Source organism: Aythya ferina, assembly GCF_964211825.1.
Source record: "Aythya ferina genome assembly, chromosome: Z".
Lineage (NCBI taxonomy): Eukaryota > Metazoa > Chordata > Aves > Anseriformes > Anatidae > Aythya > Aythya ferina.
This window is the reverse complement of record NC_140299.1, coordinates 66413194-66437224: the sequence shown is the minus strand read 5'-3', so window position 1 is coordinate 66437224 and position 24031 is coordinate 66413194. Positions and strand designations below refer to the sequence as shown.

General features: G+C 39.7%; 1 long non-coding RNA gene across 2 annotated transcripts in view; it reads right to left on the bottom strand.

The window, feature by feature from the left end:
- Window positions 1–8191: 8191 nt before the first annotated feature.
- LOC311427661 overlaps window positions 8192–24031 on the bottom strand; it is a 55841-nt gene continuing 40001 nt past the window's right edge. For both annotated transcript variants that reach the window (XR_014687465.1, XR_014687466.1), the window contains one exon: window positions 8192–8576. This is a non-coding gene — a long non-coding RNA (uncharacterized lncRNA). The remainder of the gene's footprint in view (window positions 8577–24031) is intronic.

Genomic DNA, 24031 nt, shown 5'->3' with positions numbered 1-24031 from the left:
CCTGAAGCAAGAACCTGAGTACTTGAAAGAGTACTAGGCATGCAATCTGGTAAGCTACCACACCATATTCAACTGCTAAATACTGCTGCAGTTAACTAGATTTATTTCCCTGTTTGATATGAAATACTTTGGGATATGTATAGTCCTATTTCTTCATATGTCAAGATCAGCCTTTATATGAGCTGGATGTACATTTTATACAGAAGCACAAGACTGGAGCAGAGGTACCAGGTGTCCCCACCTGTATGTCCAGAGAAGAGAGAACACCTAATATGCAGGCATGAGTCACAGCTATACAAAAGTGCCAAACTTCTATGAAACTGCTTATCCCAAAAATGGACAACCAGAAAACTAAGACTGAGCTGTGTTTCATCACTTCTGGCTGTGACATACAACTGGAGACAGGCTGAAAATGTAATTCTTCCATTCCTACAGGAAAAAAATAAAAAATTAAAATAAAATAAAATAAAATAAAATAAAATAAAATAAAATAAAATAAAATAAAATAAAATAAAATAAAATAAAATAAAATAATAAAATAACTGAGAAGAGGGAAAATGTTACACACTTGCAGCCTAAATCCCTGAAATCTCGACTGTGGTGGTTGAATGCCCAAAGTGAAACACTTTATCACATACAAAATGTAATGAAAATGTTTCTTGGAGCTAGCCTTCATGCAATTCGGTACCAAAGCTGACAGAAGTTTTGGGTGCTCAGAAGCTGTGGAGCTCAGAAGCATGGAGGACAGAAAGGTAGCAGGTGTTAAAACAGGGTGTCTTTGTTCCTAGGGATTAGGCTAAGCAGTCAATAGAGAATTCTCTAAGACTTTACTCATAGCTCTAAATATACTACATATGCAAGGTTAATGGCATCCTGGAGCGAGGCTTCAGTTCGTTCAAGCTGCCAACTGCAAATTTTATCCTGGAATTAATCATGTAAAAGAATAGCTCCTTCCCACAAAATGTTATAGAAAGGAATATGTAGTGTTGACACAGAAATTAGGACCTTCATTTGAAATGGGGGAAATAGTTTTCAGAATAGTTTTTCATGGAGATGTTGAGTAAGAATATAAATTATAGCCCCCTATATAGTAGGAGAAGATTTTACTCATCTGGTTTTTCATATTCTGTGGAGAAGTACTTTTACTCTGTTGGTGCTTTTTTTGTTAAGATGATTAAAATGTTTCGCTTGATTGATTATAGTTAGCTGCTTCTGACCTCTCAACTCAGTCAATGTACAGACTACTTTTCAAAAATTAAGAGTTTTAAGAGGAAAATAGGAAAATAGGAAAATCTTAGCAGGGATACTGTATAGTCTAATCATCTCCTATCCAGATGAGAGACACTATACCTACAATTATTCACAATTATTCACCTGTAGGAAATCCATACAATCATTAGATTGGGCATTGCTGACAGAAAATATAGGGGAAAGAGTAGTTTCAGGTTCACCTCTGAACATACTAAGTATCATGGGAAAGGCTGGGCTTCTTATTGTTCCCCAGAAGAGAATCATCTTAACCACAGGTGCAGTGACATTGAAAGATTCTCTGAGAAAAAGATGATACACTACTGCATCTGTGTGATGATACACAAAGATGATACACTACTGCATTTGTGTGTTTGTCTTGTTACCAAACACAAGATATTTTCTTTATTTTGTGGTAATGGGGACTGTTAGTTTGATCATCCCTCTTCCTCCCACTCCCTCACAAGATACAGATAACTCTTAGTCAGAGAAACAGAGGATAAATAAGTGGCAAGTCTTGAGGAAGGTACAGGAGCTTGAATTGAAAACATAGGAAACTAAAAGGTCAATTACACACATAAATCTGTCTGATTTGGCTTTTTTGTGACATCATAAAAATCTTCATGACAGCTGGGTAGGAAAACATCAGCAAAGTGTTATGCTTTCTGTTCAGCATCACATACAAAGAAGGATAATGTAAAGAGAGAATACAGTTTGTGATCCACATCTCCAAGATGATTTATTCCTCTCGGAATAAATTGTTGTTTATACTACTTTAAGGAGGATGTAGCTATATGTCTATGGCTTCACACCTCTCAGGAAATACACAAGCTTTTAATTTGACACCTGGGAGTTCTAGAATTAACAATGATGACATTTTTCTGAAATATACTATGAATTTAGTTATTTGGTTCGTTAGTTTTAATTTATCTGAATTGTTACACTGTGTAAAATGGGGAAAATTATAAGCCTTGTTATTTTTCCATTTTAACTCAACATTATTTTAATATGAAAGAACTTGCAGGTTGAAACATCTTAGAAGACTGCTTTCAAAGTATATTTTAAATAAGTTTATCATACAGACGACTGTAATAGTTTAATTACACCCAAAATGCAAGTTGAGAAATAGTAAAGGAATCAGAATAAATTAATATGAACAAAGGGGAAAAATATTTTCTCCCATATGATTAACTATAACTCATCTAAACAGACTGTGTTTTTCAATTTCACATAATTTATTAGGTCAGGCATTTATGCATCATAAAGGTCTCAAAAGCATTCATCTCTCTGTATACCAACCATTACCTGCTCCCTCACATTAAAATTACATTATACAGAGCCATGAGAATGGAGGACCAGAATCTGAATGCATCTTATATGTTATTGAGCTCATCCTAATAAAAGATTTGTCTTCAAAAGAGCTTTGTCTTCAGTCCTTGATGACAACTGTTCAAACTGTTACATAATTTAACTTAGATGAAACACCAGCAAAATTTCACATACCTATATATAGAATCCTTGGGGAAACAGAAGGTTTTCAAAAAGATATTGCCATATCTCTTGGGCTAGCACAACTTGTAAAAAGACAAGCAAATTCATGAAGTATACATTTGACATGTATAAGAATTTCTTACCAGAGGGTTGGGTTCTTTGGCTTTGTTTCTTTGTTTGTTTGTTTGGGGGAGGGAAGGACAATGTTATTTATGATTTTCTATATTTATCATAAGATGTATACAGTACACTTCACTGGTTGTGAAGCCTGTCTACTGATCAGACAACCTCAAAGGAGGTTGTATTGAGATGGAGATCAGTCTATTCTCCCAAGTAATAAGCAACATAACAAGAGGAAATGGCCTCAAGTTGTGCCAGGGGAGGTTTAGGATGGACATTAGGAAAAATTTCTTCACTGAAAGACTTGTGAAGCATTGGAACAGGCTGCCCAAGGAAGCAGTTGAGAGGCCATCTCTGGAGGTATTCACATGACGTGTTGATGTGGTGCTTAGGATTCAGTAGTAGACATTGCAGTGCTAGGTAAACAGTTAGACTTTATGATCTGGGAGGTCTTTTCCAAACTAAAAGATTCTATGATTCTATGATTGAATTATATGTTTTTTGGTTCTTGGTAAATATATTGGGCTAAATTTGGAAGGCAACTACATAACACACAACTGCTCACTCCTCCACCACCACCACAGTGGGATAGGGGCAAAGTAAAAGGAGAGTAAAAGTGAGAAAATTAATTGGCTGAGATAAATAGAGTGTAATAAACCAAGGAGATATATGTGGAAGAAGGAAAAAAAAATAAAGAAAGAAAGAAGAAAAAGGAAGGAAGGAAGGAAGGAAGGAAGGAAGGAAGGAAGGAAGGAAGGAAGGAAGGAAGGAAGGAAGGAAGGAAGGGAGGGAGGGAGGGAGGGAGGGAGGGAGGGAGGGAGGGAGGGAGGGAGGGAGGGAGGGAGGGAGGGAGGGAGGGAGGGAGGGAGGGAGGGAGGGAGGGAGGGAGGGAGGGAGGGAGGGAGGGAGGGAGGGAGGGAGGGAGGGAGGGAGGGAGGGAGGGAGGGAGGGAGGGAGGGAAAGCAATCACTCACTGCCTCCCATAATTAGTCTGATTCCCAGACAGTTCCCAAACAAGAGGCGGTTACCCTACTTAAACTTCCCATCTGTCTGTTTTGTTGCTGAGCATGGCATTACGTGGTCTGTAACGTCCCTTTCGTTGGCTGCCCTGGCTGTGTCCCCTTCTAGTCTCTTGCCCACCCCCAGTTTACTTGCTGGTAGACAGTAAACTGAGACAGTAGAGGCTGTGCAGGCCTCTCAGAAACAGACATCAGTGGTTTTACTCACAAATCCAAAACACAGCAGATAATACTGAAACTGAAAGAGGGAAAACACAGGGTTCAAATAAAGGTTTGGAAACTTTCCTATGGGAAATTCTTAGTCCAAGTGTTCACATATTCTGCTGGTAACAATAAGCTGTGAACTTCAGAAGTCTGCAAAAATGCTAGAAAATTTTAGGCTATAGCTCAAGAAAAATGTCTGTATTTGAGAATGTGCAATAGGAACATATTTAAGTGCTTTTCTGAATACTTCATTGCAATTTGTATTTCCTAATGTCAAAACTGAAGATTTCATGGCAGCAGTGTTGCGCATAATATGGTATGACCATTCTCTTTTATGGTGTACTGTCTTAATAATATCCTTGCATACAATTATATTATATAAAATTTTAAAATATTTGATACAAACAGGGAGTTTATTTCATGCAGTATGTGAAATACATGTGAAATATTTCATTAGACATATTACAATGATGATATTAAATATATATATTATAAATATATATATTATAAATATATATATAATCACACTACACATCTTAGGTGTGTGTAATTCTTTCAGAAGGAAGTTTTCTAGTAGACTTCAAGAAACTACACACACTCAGGAGGTGTTTTATAGGACATATGTTATCAAAATAACAGCATTTCAAAACAGCCTCTTGATCTGCTGCAGCTCATCCTCTCTATGTAAGTCTTGCAAAGACAGGTGTTTTAGTGACATACATACTAGGAACTGTAGCTACAGTCTTTTCTTTAAAGAGCTACAAAGCAAGAATTACTAGTTTTCCACCAACTCATTTACTGACTGTATTCAATGTACATAGCTAAATCTGCCTGGATGTCATATCCTACTTTCCACACAAAATTTGTCTCAGATTCTTTCTCCGTGCATGACCAAGCTGACAGTTGGGAACCCAGAAGAGTGAAGTTCAGTACAGGAGGGTAAACCCAGTTCAGTAAAGATCAGAGGCTCTCTCTTTTCCAGACCATATTGAGATTAATGGCTGCAGATCTAGTATTCAATGACTTTCTAGAAGCTGCAAAGGCAAGTATGAATGTACTCATGGAAAGCAGCAGTAAATGGGTTAAAGACTATAAGTACTCAGATTTTTTGTTTGTTTGTTTTTGTTTTGGTTTGGTTTGGTTTGGTTTTTGAGCTAATTCTCTGTATGAACTGTTAATGTTGTACTACAGGGATGTCCTGTGACCCCATTTCAGGAACCATAATTATTTAACACAATAACACAACACAGCTCCTCAGATATGGGTTAGCTGCAAGGCATATTTAACAGACAGCCCCAAATAACTGTCTCCTGTGAGATACTGTGCCTTAGTAAGAGAAGAAAATAATAGGATCAGAATACAAGAGTGAACATCATAATGCAATATTAATGCAATATTTTCACTGGAAAAAGTAACATATTCTAGAATTATAACATGTTTATGTGTTGTTGTTTATCTAAGAAAGATAACTCATTATACCAGAAATCTCTATCCAGTGCAATTGGTTAATGATTTACTTGTTATGCCCTGGTTACACTCACTACGCAGTAGTTTCTCTTTGCTCTTTTTTTCCTGCTTTATTTTATTTTTTAATACCAATTTTGCTACTGTTTGCAGAGTCATCTGCATTGCCAACTTCTTCTCCCTGCATTAGTAAAGTGTAGGGCAAAATTTGTCTTACTGTAGTCTGTCACAGGTGCACCAAAACTCCGAAGACGGATTGCTACATACAGATCGATCACTGCTAGGACACTGCAAGGGCTATGGAGGTTCTGCAGTCAGAAAGTGTGTGGAAGAGGTCATGGGGGAAAACAAGGTCAGCTATTAGGCTCTGTGTTAACATCTGAAGGTCAAGGGCTTGCATGCGCTTGTTGTGTGTTTTGTACTTTCAGTGTAATGCAGTGCAAATAGCTGCCTTAGCAGATTTTTGCAATGGCTGTTTTACAAGGTGCAGGACAATTACAGATAATACATATCATCAATGCAAGTAGAATCTAGAAAATGAATAAACTTCAACTAGATGTCAAAGTATTGACAGCTATAATTATTTTACACAATTTCATTAGGCTGTGGTGATCTAATCCAACAAATTAAAACAGCCACTCTTCCCATAAACCACCTTTGAAAAAAGTTATATCTCCTGGGGAGAATACAGGAAATAGAATAAACGTAAGTTTTTACTTAAATGTGTTATACAAAGAAATAACATAAACACAATGAACAAAATAAAAAAAGAAATTTCATCTCCATTATCTGTATGAGAACACAAAGTGCTCTCCAGTGTGTTTTCAAGAAAAACAAATCCAAAATGGGAAGGAGAATTTGGAAATTACTACTACTCTTTGAATTTACTTTTTAAATTAAAAAGTTTGAATTTTATTTGCAGGGAAATATAGGGCTCATGGCTACAAGGAACTAACTGTACAGTGTATAATCTTTATCTAGTAAAGTTAAGCAAAACCAATACCTTCTTTGGACAGCTCACATATGAGCTTGATTAACAGTATAGGTACTATGTCGTTTCTGGCTCCTTGCCAGATACACTAAATATTACATTTAGAGAATATATTAACTATGCGTTTCAAATACATTAGAATACAGCCAAATCATTTTCTGTTTCCCTCTCTACCCAGCTAGGCAGTTTGGAAGAAAGAAAGAAAAAGACACAAACTTAAAAATAATAACAATAATAATAAAATAAAAAATAAAGTTTGTATAATAAAAGCAACATTCATGTTGATCTCTACCATCCAAAAATGAAAAGAAAATAAATAAGCAAACAATAATTGATAGAAATATGTAATAGAAATATATGAAAAGATAGAAATTACAGCATTTTGTTCTGATGATTTTTTATCTTAATAAAAATATATCAGACTCCCAAAAATCTACTTAGACAACAGTGATTGTTATTGATATTACACAGAAAGTGTTTGAGTATTGTAGTAATAATTCAAATTTTAAAAGATCTTATAGATAAAATTAGTTTTGGCTAATCTCCCAAATACATAACCACACAGACAGCATAAAACCTGTAAACTTTTAACCCCAAACACTGGACACAGTTATGACTGTGGTTCTTGTATTGTTAAAATTCCTAAGTTATGAAGTACTTCGGTGCTTCAGAGACCAAAAACTAAAGCTTCTTGTTAATGTGACACCAGCTTTTTATTTCGTGGAAAGTAACCATTCTCTTACATAGCTTGAAGAAAAGTTCAATTCTTACATGAGAAAAAGCAGGTCTACAAAAACCTAGTTGGGCCTAGGATTTTCTCTTTAACGTATGTGTCACTACAGGGTGTTGCTGCAAAGCAACAATTCAAAGTTTTCATTATGTATACAAACATTTATCATCTTATCCCTACTTATGATTTAAGAGCATCTATACTGATCAGTTCTAGATATTCACTTCTAAAGACAATTCTTGTCAAACAAAGAAGAAAATAACTTCTGCCACAATAAGAAATAAATTTTCTTTACAAAAACTGTTATAGAATCATTATGTTAAACAAGCTTAGAAGCGAATGACGGAAGGCAAGGCAAGGCAAGGCAAGGCAAGGCAAGGCAAGGCAAGGCAAGGCAAGGCAAGGCAAGGCAAGGCAAGGCAAGGCAAGGCAAGGCAAGGCAAGGCAAGGCAAGGCAAGGCAAGGCAAGGCAAGGCAAGGCAAGGCAAGGCAAGGCAAGGCAAGGCAAGGCAAGGCAAGGCAAGGCAAGGCAAGGCAAGGCAAGGAAAGGAAAGGAAAGGAAAGGAAAGGAAAGGAAAGGAAAGGAAAGGAAAGGAAAGGAAAGGAAAGGAAAGGAAAGGAAAGGAAAGGAAAGGAAAGGAAAGGAAAGGAAAGGAAAGGAAAGGAAAGGAAAGGAAAGGAAAGGAAAGGAAAGGAAAGGAAAGGAAAGGAAAGGAAAGGAAAGGAAAGGAAAGGAAAGGAAAGGAAAGGAAAGGAAGTTTCTTGGACACCTACTCTCACACAGATGCAAGTAGATAAAAAGACAACTCACTATTTTTTCCTGACTTATTACTCTCCTCCTAAACAAAAATTATTCAAAATTATAATCAGTATGAAAAACTTTTAACATACGGAACACTATGGAATCTTAAGACAACTGATCACTTTTAGTGTGCTACTCATTTTATTCAAGAATTACCCTCCAGATATGGTGTTACAATCATTAATATTTATTTTAAGTCTCATATCATGCTTTTAAAATCATGGCTAAAACTCAGCATAATGCAGTCTGTGCAGCTGTAGACATGTAGAAAATGGAGCCCATTGGGAGTTTGTCTCTGCAGTAACCTGGAACTAAATAGTAAGTGCTTATTCATTCTCCTCTTGGGCACCTCAATCTTTTCACATACAATGTCCTTGGGCAAGAAAATTTACTAATTCTTGCTACCTTTATTTGATGTCCCTTGTGGAAAGAGGAAGTTGATTTTTTTCCAGCTTTCTTCTGATGTGGAAACAATCCCATTCTGCTGATCATCCTTCTTGCCTGCCTCTGAATAAAGAAAGGTAGAGTTCAGTGACTAACATGTTTAAAGCTGAGACAGGTTATCATGTTTAAGGGCAACCTCTACAGTATAGGAACTATACAATTTAGGTAAGTGGAATTCCTTTTTCTTGCCAACAGCATAGCTAAGCTTTTAACACATGACTCAAGGCTGAGAATAAGAAATCTGTTAAGGAAAAAAGGTAATAAAGATATTCAAGATTAATGAGATTCTATATAGAAGTGAATCTTCTCTTGTTCTCTGTACAATAGAGAGGTTTATATTTTCTTCTTGGTAAAAATCAATGAAGTGAAGTTTGACTTAGAATTAAAAAAAAAAAAAAGTATGAAGATATACACAGTAAATATTACAAATCTTTTTGTAATACATTTTAATTTGCAAAAAAATGTTTCTTTTTGTCTGCATGTTCCCAAAAATACTGCTTTCCATCCTTTCATTCAAAGTGCAGCAAACACAGTAAACTGCGTTTTAGGGGAAATATTTGAGGTAGCCACTTGTAAATGTTTGTGTGGAACAATGTAAGAATAATGACTGGGGAACAGGAGACCAACTGTTAGATATTGATAAATAACTGCTGAAAGCAGAATATATGCAGCCAGCAGTCAAACCACTGAAGCATGTACTCACAGCAAAACAGACTTCATGCCCTTGCCAGATGAGTGATTGATCAGTTAGGATGACACACAGCTTTCCCAGATCTATTCTTCTCACACACATATTCAATGTCAGTCTACATTTTGGGGAGAGAGACTACTTAAGGTAATTCACCACACCAGATCAGAAAACCAGACCAAAATTGAAAGCTTGAAGTGTGCAAGCACCAAATCAACAAGCCACAAAAACAGTAAGTAGAGAAGTTGGCATTTTGAAAATCAAGAAAGAAAGAAAAAAAAAAAAAAAAGCAAAAAAGCAATGTTAACTATACCCATTCTTCTTGTTCTTTGTGCCCATCAGTGGAAACTAAGTTACTAATCAGACTTTACACTTAATCATCAATGCCAAATGTAGACATTACAATGGAAAAAAAATCACAGTGACATCTTCCTTCACTTTACAATGGCACATTTTTATTTATTTATGCTCCAGTTCATAACATAATTTAGGTAATACTTTGCAATGACACCTTCAGGTGAGAACAATCTGATCCTCAACTGTGTTCAGAGGAGGGTGTGAGCCGACTCTCTCCCCTTAAATGAGATCCATGAACTAGTGAAACCTGGGATCCCGTTGCCTTAGTCTCATTGTTAAATGCCCAGATGTCCAAGAAGATCTTTTAAAAATTTTGGCCTATTTGACAGACAAATGGTTAATCTCCAGTGGAGTTTTGTCATGATTTTTTTTCATAGTGGCTTGTATGACATCATGTTTCAGATTTAGGAGGAAAATATTGTTGATAACACACTGAGGTCTTAGTTGTTGTTGAGCAGCACTTGCGCTTAGTCCAGAACTTTTCATTTCCTCATACTGCCCTTCCAGTGAGGAGACTAGGGAAGCACAAGAAGATGAGACAAGACATAGCCAGGGCAGCTAACACAGACCAGCTGAAGGGATATCCAGACATAGGACATTGGCTGAACAATAAAACTGGGGTTGGCTGGAGTGTGGCCACTGCTAAGAAACTGACTGAGCATAAATTGGCTGGTGGTGAGCAATCACATTGTGCATTGCATATTTTATATTTTTTTGTATTGTATTTTTTGTTGTTGTTGTTGTTATCCTTTACTGTCTTATTAGGCTGTCTTTATCTCAAGCCCTTTTTCCAAACTCAAACCCTTTTTCAATTTCTCCTCTCCATCCAGCTGTGGGGGAGGGAGTAAGCGAATGGCTGTGTGGTGTTTAGCTGCCTGACAGATTAAACCACAGCAAGTTGTGAGGTGTTTGTTTTGTTTTATATATTAAAGCTGCTAAAAGTTAATTTAATTGTATTAATTGTATAATTAATTATGTTAAGTAATCTGGAGCTCAGGTTAAGTACCTTTGTTATTTGAAAACTTCATGGATAAATATAATGTACATTTACCGTCATTATAAGATTTCACTAAGAACATGGCTTTAAAAAGATCATTTTATTTCTGTTTGTACTATAATAACAAGATGCAAAACTACAACAATAAAACAGAAGACAACAAAAATCTTGGCATGTTATACACCCGTTTGCACAACGACTAGCAATGTCTTTTTTTTTTACTCCATGGAATCTTTATTATAAATGTATAGCTATCTATTTCTTTGTATGTATATAATACATGACATAAGACATTGAAGATATTAGAGCTATAACTAATTTTCAAGTTCACAAAGATAATTCCTTTATTTGTCCAGATGTTTCAAAAAAAGTGCAGAGTTGTATTCTACCAGGTTTTAGAACTTTTCCTACTTAATACCAGCGTTGTCTTCAGGTGTTGTCTACAGCAATCTGAACCATGCAGAAATCAGACAGTGAGAGCTTCTCTTTCTTTTGTATCATGTCATCTATCATAGCCCAGCAGGCAAACACGGTGTTTTATTATTTTTCTAATTCTTATTGGAACACTGTATCTTTCCCTTTGCTTATAGTAGAGATTAATGTAAAAAGTCAAAGAATCTCCAGAATAACTTGAAGCATTCAAAATAATCAGATTAGATCTAATAAATCAAAGCCACCCTCCTGAAAAAATAAATAAATAAATAAATAAATAATAATAATAATAATAATAATAATAATAATAATAATAATAATAATAATTTAAACATCTTTAAATTTGCCGAGGCGATCGGCTCCGGGGCAGACGCGTTCTGCAGCGGAGCGGGGGATCGGGCCAGGCAGGGCTAATTTTGTCCGGCATCGAGCCTACTAGAGGGAGCCGCCAGGACCCGGCAGCCCTCGTGAGGGAGGCTGACGAGGCGAAGGCGGAGCCAGCAGCGCCCCCTCCCCAGCCCTTCAAAAGCAGCCCCTAGGGAGCGCGAGCGACCAGGAGCGCGGCGAACAGGGCGGGCAAACAGGGCGTGGCGCGTCAGAGGGAGTGGCGCGGCAGTTCGCGCAGGCAGGGCGCGCAGGAAGGGCAGAGCGCTCCCCCTACACACAAACAACACCTCGTTAACAACAGCCGTAACTAGGCGATAATGGTCGCCACCAGACACGGCGCGCTCTCCAGAAAGTCGGTACACACGCAGACCGACTACCCGTTAAAAAATGCCGCAGTTCAGGTCACCGGATGCAAGGAGTGTCTGAGCCTGTTGCTGCCATCGGCGGAAGGCAGAGAAACTGCGTGCGTGAGGTGCGAGCAGGTGGATGACCTGGTCCGCAAGGTGGCCGAGCTCAAGGAGGAGGTGGAGAGGTTGAGGGCCATCAGGGAGGTGAGCGGGAGATAGACTTCTGGAGTAACTCCCTGCAGGGCCTCAAGGGGAGGTGCCGAGGTGAGACTCCCCAAATGGGGGCGGACCCCCTGCCCTGTCCCCGTCGGGCAGAGGGAGGGGATCTGGGAGCTGAGGAGGAATGGAAACAGGTCCCTGCTCGACATCGCAGGCAATGCTCTCCCCTTCCGGCCCCACCTTCCCAGGTGCCCTTACACAACAGGTTTGAGGCCCTAGAGATTGAGAGGCCGGTGTGTGAGGAAGAGGTAGCAAATGTTCCCAGGAGGATGCCTGGGGCGAGGAGGTCGACTCCGCGCCTCAGGACTGCCTCCACCAAGAAAGACAGGAGGGTTATTGTTGTTGGTGACTCGATTCTTAGGGGAACAGAGGGCCCTATTTGTCGGCCGGACCCTACCCGTAGGGAAGTCTGCTGTCTCCCTGGGGCCAGGGTCAGGGACGTTGCCAGGAAGCTTCCTAACCTGGTACGCCCCTCTGACTATTACCCCCTTTTGATAGTCCAGGCGGGCAGTGATAACATCGAAGAGAGAAGCCTCAAGGCTATCAAAAGGGACTTTAGGGGAATGGGTCGGTTAGTGGATGGAGCGGGAGTGCAGGTGGTGTTTTCGTCCATCCCTATGGTGGCAGGGAGGAGTTCAGAGAGGACACGGAAAGCCCACCTGTTAAACACGTGGCTCCGGGGCTGGTGCCAACGCAGAAATCTTGGGTTTTTTGATCATGGGGCACTTTACTCAGCACCTGGCCTGATGGCCGCAGACGGGTCCCTATCTTTTAGGGGAAAAAGGATCCTGGGCCAGGAACTGGCAGGGCTCATTGAGAGGGCTTTAAACTAGGTAGGAAGGGGGATGGGGCTGAGGCTAGGATTGTTGGGGCTGTGCCAGGGGGAACAATGGCAAGGCCGGAGGATAAGGCAATGGCCCAGCTGAAGTGCATCTACACCAATGCACGCAGCATGGGTAACAAACAGGAGGAGCTGGAAGCCATCGTGAGGCAGGCAGGCTACGACTTGGTTGCCATCACGGAGACGTGGTGGGACCAGTCTCATGACTGGAGTGCTGCAATGCCTGGCTATAAGCTCTATAGAAGGGACAGGCAGCATAGAAGGGGTGGTGGTGTGGCTCTCTATATTAGAGAGTCTTTCGAGGCTGTAGAACTCGAGGTTGGGAATGACAAGGTCGAGTCCCTTTGGGTTAGGATCGGCAGGGACAACAAGGCTAGTGTCCTGGTCGGGGTCTGCTATAGACCGCCGAACCAGGATGAGGAGACGGATGAGGAATTCTACAGGCAGCTGACAGAGGTTGCAAAATCATCAGCTCTTGTACTCGTGGGGGACTTCAACTTCCCTGACATATCCTGGAAGCACAACACAGCCCTGAGAAAGCAGTCTAGGAGGTTTCTGGAGAGCGTGGAAGATAGCTTCCTGACGCAGCTGGTTAGTGAGCCTACCAGGGGAGGTGCCCCGCTAGACCTTCTCTTCACAAACAGAGAAGGACTGGTGGAGGACGTGATCGTCGGGAGCTGTCTAGGGCAGAGTGACCACGCAATGGTGGAGTTCACTATTCTTGGCGAGGCCAGGAAGGGGACCAGTAAAACCGCTGTATTGGACTTTCGGAGGGCTGACTTTGAGCTGCTCAGGACATTGGTTGGTGGAGTCCCTTGGGAGGCGGTTCTGAAGGGCAGAGGGGTCCAGGAAGGCTGGGCGCTCTTCAAGAGGGAAGTCTTAATGGCGCAGGAACGGTCTGTTCCCACGTGCCCAAAGACGAGCTGGCGGGGAAGAAGACCGGCCTGGCTCAACAGAGAATTGTGGCTTGATCTTAGGAGGAAAAAGAGGGTTTATAAGCTTTGGAAAAGTGGGCAGGCCACTAAGGAGGACTTTAAAGAAGTAGCGAGGCTGTGCAGGGACAAAATTAGGAAGGCCAAAGCTCATCTGGAGCTCAATCTGGCTACTGCCGTTAAAGATAACAAAAAACGTTTCTATAAATACATCAACACAAAAAGGAGGACTAAGGAGAATCTCCATCCTTCACTGGATGCGGGGGGAAACTTAGTTACAAGAGATGAGGAAAAGGCGGAGGTGCTCAATGCCTTCTTTGCCTCAGTCTTTAGCGGCAATACCGGATGTTCTCTGGATACCCAGTACCCTGAGCTGGTGGAAGGGGATGGGGAGCAGGATGTGGCCCTCATTATCCATGAAGAACTGGTTGGTGACCTACTACGGCACTTAGATGTGCACAAGTCGATGGGGCCAGATGGGATCCACCCAAGGGTACTGAGGGAACTGGCAGAGGAGCTGGCCAAGCCGCTGTCCATCATTTATCAACAGTCCTGGCTATCGGGGGAGGTCCCAATCGACTGGCGGCTAGCAAACGTGACGCCCATCTACAAGAAGGGCCGGAGGGCAGACCCAGGAAACTACAGGCCTTCAGTTTGACCTCAGTGCCAGGAAAGCTCATGGAGCAGATCCTCCTGAGAGTCATCATGCAGCACTTGAAGGGGAAGCAGGCGATCAGGCCCAGTCAGCATGGCTTTATGAAAGGCAGGTCATGCCTGACGAACCTGATCTCCTTCTATGACAGAGTGACGCGCTGGGTGGATGAGGGAAAGGCTGTGGATGTGGTCTACCTTGACTTCAGCAAGGCTTTTGACACCGTCTCCCACAGCATTCTCCTCAAGAAACTGGCTGCTCTTGGCTTGGACTGGCGCACGCTTCGTTGGGTTAGAAACTGGCTGGATAGCCGGGCCCAAAGAGTCGTGGTGAATGGAGCCAAGTCCAGTTGGAGGCCAGTCACTAGTGGCGTCCCCCAGGGCTCGGTGCTGGGGCCGGTCCTCTTTAATATCTTCATCGATGATCTGGACGAGGGCATCGAGTGCACCCTCAGTAAGTTCGCAGATGACACCAAGTTAGGTGCGTGTGTCGATCTGCTTGAGGGTAGGAAAGCTCTGCAGGAGGATCTGGGTAGGCTGCACCGATGGGCTGAGGTCAACTGCATGAAGTTTAACAAGGCCAAGTGCCGGGTCCTGCACCTGGGGCGCAATAACCCCAAGCAGAGCTACAGGCTGGGAGAGGAATGGTTGGAAAGCTGCCAGGCAGAGAAGGACCTGGGAGTGATGGTGGACAGTCGGCTGAATATGATCCAGCAGTGTGCTCAGGTGGCCAAGAAGGCCAACGGCATCCTGGCTTGTATTAGGAACAGCGTGACCAGCAGGGCTAGGGAGGTGATCGTCCCCCTGTACTCAGCTCTGGTGAGGCCGCACCTCGAGTACTGTGTTCAGTTTTGGGCCCCTCGCTACAAGAAGGACATCGAGGTGCTTGAGCGGGTGCAGAGAAGGGCGACGAAGCTGGTGAGGGGCCTGGAGAACAAGTCCTACGAGGAGCGGCTGAGGGAGCTGGGCTTGTTCAGCCTGGAGAAGAGGAGGCTCAGGGGTGACCTTATTGCTCTTTACAGATACCTTAAAGGAGGCTGTAGAGAGGTGGGGGTTGGCCTGTTCTCCCACGTGCCTGGTGACAGGACGAGGGGGAATGGGCTTAAGTTGAGCCAGGGGAGTTTTAGGTTAGATGTTAGGAAGAACTTCTTTACAGAAAGGGTTGTGAGGCATTGGAACAGGCTGCCCAGGGAAGTGGTGGAGTCACCATCCCTGGAAGTCTTCAAAAGACGCTTAGATGTAGAGCTTAGGGATATGGTTTAGTGGAGGGCTGTTAGCGTTAGGTTGGAGGTTGGACTCGATGACCTTGAGGTCTCTTCCAACCTAGAAAATTCTGTGATTCTGTAAAGACAGGCATTAACATTTCCATCTTTGAAATTATTCCAAGAAAAAGAATAAATATAGTTTGTTATGAAGTGATAATTATATACACAAAATAACAGAATATTACTATAATCAGAATTAATAAATCACACTGAGATCACAGAATCACAGAATGTTTGAGTTTTGAAGGGACCTCTGGATGTCATCTTGTCCAATGTCTCTTCTCAGACAAGGCTGCCCAGAGCTGTTTGCTCAAGATCATATCAGATGGCTTTTGAATACCTCTAAGAAGGGTATTCCACAATACTCTGGGCAACCTAGCAGCGCTCAGTCACTCACGCAGTAAAGAGATGCTTCCTGATGTTCAGAACCACCTATGTTTCAGATTGTTCCCATTTTCTCCATTGTCCTGTCTGGGGCACCACTGGGCACCACTGGGCAGAGTCTGGCTCAGACCTCTTTGCATCCACCCTTTAGGTATTTATAGACATTAGTGAGACTGACTGACTCTTCTTCAAGCTCAAAGTCCCATCTCTCTCACCCTACCATAAAGAATCATAAAGTCATGGAATGCCTTGGGTTGGAAGGGACTTCAAAGTCCATCTATTTCCAATCCCCCTGCCATGGGCAGGGATACCACCCACTAGATCACATTGATCGGGGCCTCATCTAACCTGGTCTTGAACACCTCCAGGGATGGGATATCCACAACCTCTCTGGGCAACCTTTTCCAGTGCCTCACCACATCCTCACAGCAGTCTGATGTCAAGCCTAAACTTCCCCTGCCTCAGCTTAACACCATTCCTGTGGGTCCTATCACTGATGTTTACAGAGAATAGGTCGCCTGCCTCCCTACTCCCCCTCGCAAGGATGTTATAGACCATGATGAGGTCCCCCTTCAGCCTCCTCTTCTCCAGGCTCATAACCTCTGTGGCTCTTCACTGGACTCTCTCCAGTATGTCCATGTATCTCTTGTACTGGGAAGCCCAAAACCATTACTCCAGGTGTGCCCTCACCAGTGTTGAGCTGAGGGGAAGGATCACTTCCTCCCCATTCTGGTAATACCTTAAGGCATACCAGGATACCATCAGCCTTCTTTGTGAGAAAAGGCTTACTGATGGTTCATGTTCAACTTGGTGTCCACCTGGACCCCCCAGGCCTTTTTCTGCCAAACTGTTTTCCAGCTGGGTGGCCCCCAGCCTGTACTGATGCCTGGGATTGCAGGACTTCCCTTTGTTGAACTTCATGAGGTTCCTGTCAGACCATTTTCTCCAGCCTGTAGAGATCCTTAATTAATGAAGAAGTTGAACAGAATTGGATACAGTATTGACCACTAGTACTGATCTCCAGCTAGACTTTGTGCTACTGATCACCACACTCTGTGGCTGGCCAGTCAGCCAGTTTTTAACCAACCTTACTGTCTGCCTACCCAGCCCCTACAACAACAACTTGTCTAAGAGGGGACAGTGTCAAAGACTTTCGTGAGGTCCATGTAAACAATATCCACTGTTCTCCCCTCATCCATGAGTCTGGTCATTTCATCACAGAAGCTTATTAGGTTGGCTAGGCATGATTTCTTCTTGGTGAATCCATGCAGTCTACATGTATTCCTGAGGATTTTCTTGTCATTCATGTCCCTGGAAGTGGTTCCCAGGATTAGTTGCTCCACTCACTTTATTTAAAACTAATTATATAATAATGATAGAGCAACCTAAAATATGAAAATTACATCATATATTGCCCTATGCATTATAAATTTTATATGTTTTTTGTAACAAACATACAGATGGGTACTAATACTGAGTCCCAGTACTTTCTGGTATGGTTGACCATAAACATTCAGAAAGTTTTCAGGAGGGAAAAAGGGTAAAATGTGCTTTGTAGAGTATAGTGTGCTTCATGGGAAATTTAACATATGGATATATTTATTATAAAATCTGTTTAATAATTATATTAGTCATGGGAACATAGACATCACAATCATTTATATTATTCACTACTTCTTTAGGAATGGCTGACTATGTGAAAACAATTACTGGAGATTTGCCAGGATACAAACTACACTTCTTACATGTGTTGTCTTACTTATGCTACTATTGGCTACTATACTTGTAGCTACTCTGTCTTGTTTTCACAGAAAGATGAGTACGTATTGTGACCATTCGGCATCAGTCAAATGAATTGAGTATTGCAGAGGCCAACAAACATTTGCAATGTTACTTGAAGCCTACAAAGCAACTTTATGCCTTTTATGAAACACAGGGAGTTTTATTTTTGAAAATAATAGCCAAAGTAACTTAAACAACTCTCTTTTATTATTTATACAGACAAGAATACTTGTCAATTGGTTATTTGATGTCAGTCATGTAAGAGAGGATCTCAAGATCAGCTAATAAGTATAAACAACTTACATATAATGTAATCTGTTTAGTGATTTTGGCCTCATCTGAATCAGTCAAGACAATTGCAGTTGTAATCTATCTGTTCAAAAAATAAAAGTAAAAATAAAAATTAAAGTAAAAATAAAAATAAAAATAAAAATTATAACAAGGTTTGCTTTTTTATCTTTTGAGGGGCAATACCTGAAAAGAATTTTAACCATAGACATGTCTTAAAAATATAAAAACTTCAAAAATTCATAAAGCAGAGGAAAACAGAAAAAGGGTCAACACAAGAATGTAATTCTCCAGCATATTCTTTTCAGGACCCCTTGAAGTATACAGCAGTAAAATTAAAATGCGTTTGAGTTCCGAATTTGTTTATTACAGTTTTTAATATTGCTGCTTTTGAGTACAAAGAAAACTAACAAGTATTTTAAAACTACACCATTTTATGTCATGCTTTGAATAGCTGGTTACACTGAGTGGCAAGGTTTGTGTTAAAATGAAAAAAAATAAATAAATAAATAGAGAGAGAGAGAAATTGACAATATCTCAGCAGTTCAAAGGAATACCATGGGGAATCTGCATCAAACCACGAAGCCCCTATCGCTCATTACCACAGTCTTGAAGAACACATTTTTGGTGTGTAATTGCGGAGGGGGGAGCTGTTTAATTTTTTCATTTTTTTCATTATGGTGTTCTTTTTGAAACCCTAACTCCATGAACATTATACAAATGTATACAACTCTGTTTAACATTAAATGTGAAATAGTTCCTGGCAGTCTGACCTTAAAAATTTATCAAAATTTCAACAATTTAAGCCATCTCAAGGTTCATAAACTAAAGAATGTTACATCTAATATGGCCATTCTCCTAAATTGTGGAAGTCAGGTAATTCCTTTCACCAAATTCTTTATAATTGCACAAATAGCAGTTCTACTTCCAAAAACAATTTAAATATTACTGTATTAATTGTCCACTTATATTCCTTTTACAATGCTGACCACAATATATCCATTTGACCTCAGAAAGAGTTGGATAAGTCATCTCATATGTTTATCACTACACTCCTTTCATATCATTACACTCCTTTCCTGATCTGTTTTCAGAAAAGTTTATATAAGAATAGTAGATTTGTAATGTTTCTTAACTGGGTTTTCAACAGCACCTTATGATTGCATCTTGATTATTTAGAGATAAACATTTGAAAAAGTCTCAGTAGGCATCTATCCTCATCCTATTTAAAAGTCCAGCCCCAATTTCACATTTAAAAGATATAACACCATGTTAAGATATTTTTAAATATCTTAACATCTTCTTTGTTACCTTGAGCCCATTCAATGAGCTTGTCTTCTTTTTTTTTTTTTTTTCTCCTCAAATGTACTTCTGAAGGTATTGCTTGCATGTGTTTTCCTTTTCCAGGTAATCCATGGTGTCTGAAGTCTGAGGATAGCTCTGAAATTAATTTTCCATAGCTACACAATCGTTTCCCCACTTAAAACAACAGGGAGTGAAATGCTGTCATTTGAAATGGAAATATGGATGCACTGATCTCGAGACTGGAGGAAATGATGCTTGAATATTGACCAGCTGTCTTGGACCCTCCTTCCTCCTAGGGCCCTAGAAGGAACACTCAAGGCAGTGAAGGAACCCTAGAAGGAACTACCTTGCTAGAAAGCCTGTCTCAGTGTTTGACCACCGTTGTGGTAAAGAGATGTTTATTTCCTTATATCAAATCTGAACCTTCCCTGGCACCACTTTGTGCCATCCACATGCATCCTATCATTAGCTACCAAGGAGAAGAGATCAGTAACTCTCTCTCCACTTCCTCTCTTCACAAAGTCGTAGAGAGCAATGACTTCACCTCCTTTTCTCCAAACTGGACAACCTAACTGACTTCAGCCCCTCTTCATAAGACATGCCCTCCAGCCTTTTACCAGTTTTGTTGTCCTCCTCTGAATACATTCAAATATCTTAACTTTTTATATTGTGGAGCACAGAACTTCACACAATATTCAAGATGAGCCTGCACCAATATTAAATGTAGTGGGAGAATCATCTCTTTTGATTGTCTGTTTAAGTTGTGTTTAATGTATCTGAAAAAATGTTTTGCTTCCTTGGCTGCCAGGACACACTGCTGGCTCATGTTGAGCCTACTGTGTCACCCCCAGGCGCCTTTTTGCAGGGCTTCTCTCCAGCCACTCCCACTCTATCTGTGCCCAGCATTACTTCATCTCAGGTACAGAACACCTCATTTAACTTTGTTGAATTTCATACCATTGATGATTGCCCTATGCTCTTTTTGTCTAGATCACTCTGCCAGTCATCTTGTCCCTCCCCAGGAAGCCAACAGTACCTCCCTGTTTAGTATCATCAGCAAAAATCTTAAGAATGCATTCAAATTCTGCATCCATATCATTGATAAAAATGTTGAACACAATCTTCCCTAGAATTCAGCTCTGGTAAACATCACTAGTGAACATATGCTACCCAACATTAAGACTCTTTGAACTCTACCATTGAGCCAGCTCATCACCCAGTGTTGCATGAAACTGTTTATCTCACAGCTGGACAATCTGTCCAGACAGGTGATGTGAGAGATGATATCAAAGACCTTACTGAAAATTCAGAAAGATTACATCCACAATCCTCCCTTCACCCACTAAGCTACCCACTGACCTTATCATGAAAGAAGATGAAATCTAAAGTAAGACTGTTCCTTCACAAAACTGTATTGCGTGGTAATAACTTCAAAAACTTTGCCTTCAATAACTGATAATAACATTGCTCACTAAATGTTTCAGTTCCACTCAGGATAATTTTCTCCATAAGTTTCCCAGGGGAGTGAGATTAGACTAACAGGTCCATAGCTTCCTCGGTCTTCCCTCATACCCTTCTTGTATATCTGCTTAAGAGGGGCTAGCTTCCAGTCAGCAAGGAATTCCCCAGACTCCTAAAACCTTCAGTAAATTGTTTTGATGCCCACCCATAACATCCTCTAACTCCTTCAGCACTCTGACGTGAAGCCCGTCAAGCCCCATGGACCGTGTACAGCTCTGGTATATATATATGAGTATATATGGTATATCACATATTGTGGTATAGATATTGTGGTATAGCTCTGCATGTACAACAACAGATAGCAAAATCATAAGCATGTATGGTAGTTTCTTTAGCTTTTGGCAGTATAATGCTAAGTTTTACCTAACAGACCTGATCCCAAGCTGGAAGATGAACTCCCCTGTGATATTGCTAGGTTTTACACCAAGTTAGACAGCCTGATACTCCAGTCATTATGCAGAGCATAAAATACAATCCGTCCAGCAGACTACACTTCATATACACATTGAAGTATAGATAATAAATGAATAAATCAGTAACTAATCAGGCTGTTAATTCTGGTGACTATTTACACTTATTATACCATTACCATACTGCTATTATTTCTTTTCTTGTGCATGATTCATCTTTAGCATTGTTATCTTTCAAAATCCTCCACCTCTGCAGTTATTTAGTAGCTCAGGGTCACACATATATCATAAATATATAATCCCATGATATAAAGTACTGTAATGTTTGTTAGATTGAACTTCTCAGTCTATAAGACCAAATAGGTGTCATAGGAGCCAAGGACGTGTTTATTATTTTCAGCTCTTTTTGTCTTGTTCTTATGCCAATTAATAAATATCTACAGATATCTATAATTCCTCTGCTCCAAAAATAATGTGTAGCACTTACATGCTCAAAGAATCAAACCTTGACATTACATTTTATACCACGGAAATATACTCTCAGTATATAACAAGATTTTTTGGAAGAAAAATAAAATAAAATAAAATAAAATAAAATAAAATAAAATAAAATAAAATAAAATAAAATAAAATAAAATAAAATAAAATAAAATAAAATAAAATAATAATAAAAAGTTCTCTCAAAATTTAAAATCCACATTAAGAATAAAACTCCAATACTAGTAGTTTAGATAAGGTTCTCAAAACACACTATTGACAGCAAAAGTAGGCTTTTGTTCTGGTTTTTTATATGCTGTTGGTATAGCCTGTGCAGAATTGAGAATATTGGTCTCTTAGTAAAAACGTCTTGACTCAGTCTCTAGTGGTCTGTTTTCCCAAATGCTTTAGCTGTAAGAAAAGGGATTAAATAAACATTTTGCATTAGCAAAATGATTTAAGCAATATCTTTGCTAGGTAGTATTTGTAATTTTCTCCATTAAAAATGTCTCATAAAGTTCTGTTTCCATTTTTATTACATGATGATTATGAAAATGAAAGTGTACAGACAAAATCTAAGAGGAGAAAAGGGGAGTGAAACTTTCAAACTGCTCAGACAAGATATGAATGGTAGGAATACATGCTTCTCTGGCCATGGTGAGTTTGGGGTAGGACTGGCACAGGGGAGGAAAAAAAGCTCCATTAAACCACTCTCTCTGTGTATTATCCACATTTAAATCATGCTTTAGTACACATAAGAATGTATAAAGTATATAGGAAAATATTTTGCATTTTTGTCAAACATCTTCTTCATTAATATATGCATTTTAAGACTGTTCTTCTACCAACAGCTCTATTTTAACAAATCTATAGCCTGGCCTTAAAATCTCATTCTTTAACTGAAATTTAGTACCAGGAAATATTCTCTTTTAAATCTATGTGTTGTGTGAATCCGAAGATATAAATGTTCCCAATTTGCCATTAGGATGGAAAATACTAATATTTTTATTAGATTATGCTTACTTCATAACAAAAGGTTAAACAAGCCAACATATATCACAAGGATGTCACTGTATTTTACAAATTGTCTTTCCCTTCAACAGCCAAGTGAGGCTTTCATACTAATCCATGTGTCGAAGGGTTTTACTCCAAAGGACTCATACTTCCAACTCAGAAAATCCACATATCCTCTTGTAAGATCTTGGTGAGATTTACCACAACGAAAGCCTTGTTAACAGCTATAAAATAAATGTCTGTGTGCAGGTGAGGAAAGGAAGCACCAAAGTACTGTGAAATGCACACAGACAAATGCAAGAAGGATTAGAAATTTCAGATACTAAACAAAATTTTTGGAAGTAAGAATCTTCATCTAAATGTGATGAAATCTCTAAATGAGTTCAGACTCCTTGCACAAGGCAAGACAAGTATGTGCAAACAGCAATGAACTCTCATTTGCATTTTTTCTTCCACCACTATCACACCTGAGAACTTTCATACCATTGTTTTTGTTTGTTTGTTTTCCTTTTTTTTCTCAAAAATATAAAAATAAAATTATAAAAATATAGATTGAAGTATTACTCTTTTGTACACAAAACTATACTTAATACAGACATTGTAATAAGAACATCAGAACAAATGTTTTTTTATAAGGATTTTGTTCCTCATAAACACCTATCTCCATAAATAGATCTTTGCTTTCTTGTTCTTTTTGTTAACTCTATTGAGAGTTATTGGGATTTATCCTGCAAAAGAGATGTTATTAATTTTCAAGTATCTTTCTTATGTGCAACAAAAGGCCAGGTGGTATGCAGGACACATGCAAACAACAGATGTTAATGACTGAAAAAATTTATGATTCATTTATGAATGAGTTTTATGATCTTATAATCTACAGCAGAATTCCTGCAGTATTAATTTTTGTACTAGAGTTTAAAAGGAAAAAGTAATGATGATGCTATTGAAAGTGTGTGTGTCTCTGCCAAAGACAGTTGCATTATTTCAAAAGGTAATTAAGATAATATTTTAATTAATACGTTTGGGGAACAGATTAGTAGAAGCCTTAACATTCACTGATAGGCAATTCTAGAGCTTCCTGAGTACCTAAAAATACACTAAACAAGCCTATATTCTGCTGCTTTTTTGGATAACCAAATCATTCTTACACATCCTGAAAAATAAAAGAGATTATGTTACTGAATCCAAGAAAATAGGACTGAAGGGAGCCTTGGTAAATCC